At 30.3% G+C, this 3,207-nt stretch overlaps 1 long non-coding RNA gene across 1 annotated transcript; it reads left to right on the forward strand.

The window, feature by feature from the left end:
• Nucleotides 1-6: 6 nt before the first annotated feature.
• LOC107743088 (uncharacterized) lies at nt 7-1,821 on the forward strand. The gene is made up of 4 exons (XR_001640368.1): nt 7-210; nt 1,241-1,372; nt 1,520-1,592; nt 1,686-1,821. It is a non-coding gene; the product is annotated as an uncharacterized LOC107743088 (long non-coding RNA).
• The last annotated feature ends 1,386 nt before the right edge of the window (nt 1,822-3,207 follow it).

Below are 3,207 nucleotides of genomic sequence, written 5' to 3' on the forward strand. Positions count from 1 at the left end.
AAAATCAATAAAATCGGAAAAAAACGCCCAGCCCTATGAGGAACTAATGCTTCCAGTCTCATTTGACCTCAAAAAAGCCTAATTGTTTTACCTCTTCTCAGTGTGCAGAAGCTGAGTGAATTTCTTGGCAGCACTGAGATCAAGATCGATCAGGATCCTGCAGTGCAAACTACAGCGACAGAAAACAACAACAGCAACATTAAGTCTGTGGTGAGTTCAGCTTCATGTCCTTCCCAACCCGCGTGTGAACTGATCTCTTGCACAGAAAACACAAGGACAGATTTTAAGCAAGGACTCAGTGAACTATATCTTTAAGTTAGAGGAAGATTGAGTATTGTTTTTTAAGTATTGTTTCAAAAGCATCTGCACTCAACACTAGGGCTGCATGATTAATTAAGATAAAACCAAAGTCACTGCGATTATTTTTAATTAATTAAAAATATATATTTTTAAATGTAGGCAGAAATTACAACAGCCATAAATATTAGTATTGCAATTTTATTTTATTTTACATTTTTCCTAAATACTTTTTTTTTTTATATTACAGTTGCAATATTTCTTATCTCGTTTTTATTTACTAATTTTCAGGCAGAAATTACGACAGCCATAAATATTAGTATATAAACGCAAGTATTAGTATTTTATTTTACGTTTTTCCTAAATACTTTTTTTTTTTTTATATATTACAGTCGCAATATTTCTTATCTCGTTTTTATTTACTAATTTTTATATTTCATTTAATAATAATAATTACAACAACAAAACAATTATTTTATTTTATTTTATTTTATTTTTTATTTTATTTGCCAAAGTTTTCAACCCTACAAGCACAGCAAGCCTGGATTTTTTTTTTAATTTATTTATTTTTTTATTGCTATTTTTATCAGAGAAATCACAATTTGATTTGTTTCCCCAAATGCTGCAGACCTACTCAAATCTTTAGTAACATGTATATTAGTTTTGCAATTTTATAGTTGTAAAATGTAAAATTAAATTAGTATTATTAAATACACAGTTTTTTATTTTATATATTTTAAAAATATTTTATATTTAAAAATGTCATACCTTTTTCATATCTAAAATGTTTTTAGTCAGTAATTTGTATATTTTCATTTAATAATAATAATAATAATAATGCTAAAATCATCGTAATGAATTATTCTTATTATGATTATTATAGCTTTTTTTATGAATAATTCCTGCATTGCATGAATGAAGAGTTTTGGTTCTCTGCCCTCAGTATGCATTACAGCTCCAGGCCAAACTCGTGAATCGTAAGAATAAAGCCAAGCAGGACGTGAACAGGAACTTTGAGCAGCAGGACCAGGAGCTGACGGCATCAGCCAATCAGGACGAGGACGTGTGCATAAAGGTTCGATTCATATGATGCATGCTTTATTGAATACTGAATGTTTTGAATATTGAATGTCTAGAACATTGATCGATTCTGTTGATGTTGATTTTTTAATAATCAAATTACTTAGTATAGTTTTCTGCGTATTAAACTTTTTTTTCCTAGATTGTGAACGGCTACTTCACATGGACGCAGGGATGCCCGACTCTCACCAATATCGACATAAAGGTTCCTTTCGGTGAGGTTTTGTCTCACAGTTGCTGTAGTGCTGTACTAGCATATTTTACGGAAGCACTAAGTGTATTTCCTCTGACCCCCCGTGATCTGTTAGGTCAGCTGACGATGATCGTAGGGCAGGTGGGATGTGGGAAATCCTCTCTTTTGCTGGCAGCACTGGGAGAGATGCAGAAGATTTCTGGAAACATCACATGGAACAGGTAAAAATCAACATAATGCCGTATTATACTAATAAAGATTATTAGATGCTGTGCTTTATTGTGAATGAAGTCATCTCATCGTAATGAATTATTCTTATTATGATTATTATAGCTTTTTTTATGAATAATTCCTGCATTGCATGAATGAAGAGTTTTGGTTCTCTGCCCTCAGTATGCATTACAGCTCCAGGCCAAACTCGTGAATCGTAAGAATAAAGCCAAGCAGGACGTGAACAGGAACTTTGAGCAGCAGGACCAGGAGCTGACGGCATCAGCCAATCAGGACGAGGACGTGTGCATATAGGTTCGATTCATATGATGCATGCTTTATTGAATACTGAATGTTTTGAATATTGAATGTCTAGAACATTGATCGATTTTGTTGATGTTGATTTTTTAATAATCAAATTACTTAGTATAGTTTTCTGCGTATTAAACTTTTTTTTCCTAGATTGTGAACGGCTACTTCACATGGACGCAGGGATGCCCGACTCTCACCAATATCGACATAAAGGTTCCTTTCGGTGAGGTTTTGTCTCACAGTTGCTGTAGTGCTGTACTAGCATATTTTACGGAAGCACTAAGTGTATTTCCTCTGACCCCCCGTGATCTGTTAGGTCAGCTGACGATGATCGTAGGGCAGGTGGGATGTGGGAAATCCTCTCTTTTGCTGGCAGCACTGGGAGAGATGCAGAAGATTTCTGGAAACATCACATGGAACAGGTAAAAATCAACATAATGCCGTATTATACTAATAAAGATTATTAGATGCTGTGCTTTATTGTGAATGAAGTCATCATGTCAAAGGGCATTAATACAACATAATGAAAGCCCTTCTTTCAGCTTGTTTATTTCATGGTTATTATTGTTAACTAAAAATATATATTTTTTGTTAATAAAAATTATGCTAAAAGAAACTATACATAAAAACTAACAAAAAAAAAAAGAATTAATTGAAAATTAGGCAACAAAAACTAAAGGAAATAAGTTTGTTGAAGCACTTACATTACTAACAAACAAACTAACAAACAAACAAACAAAAATAAATAAATAAATAGTAAATAAATAACAACTAATAAATAAATAAAAGCTAAAACTGAAATTTGTTGATGTTGATTTTTTAATAATCAAATGACTTAAAAGTTAAAACTGAAACTAAAATAAAAATAAATAAAACCTAAATAGTGATATAAAAAACTAATAAAATTACAAAATCACATAACAAAATTAACACAAAATTGCACTAGAATTAAAACAAAAATGAATATAAAAATAATAAAACTTATAATAAAAATAATAATAAACTAATAAAAACTGTGATAATATATAAATAATAATTAAAATATTTAATATTTTTATTTAATAAAATATTTAATATATTTATAAATTTAATATTTATAAAATAACTATAACTAT

The sequence above is a fragment of the Sinocyclocheilus rhinocerous genome, unplaced genomic scaffold, assembly GCF_001515625.1.
Source record: "Sinocyclocheilus rhinocerous isolate Xijiao unplaced genomic scaffold, SAMN03320098_v1.1 scaffold36219, whole genome shotgun sequence".
NCBI classification, from domain to species: domain Eukaryota; kingdom Metazoa; phylum Chordata; class Actinopteri; order Cypriniformes; family Cyprinidae; genus Sinocyclocheilus; species Sinocyclocheilus rhinocerous.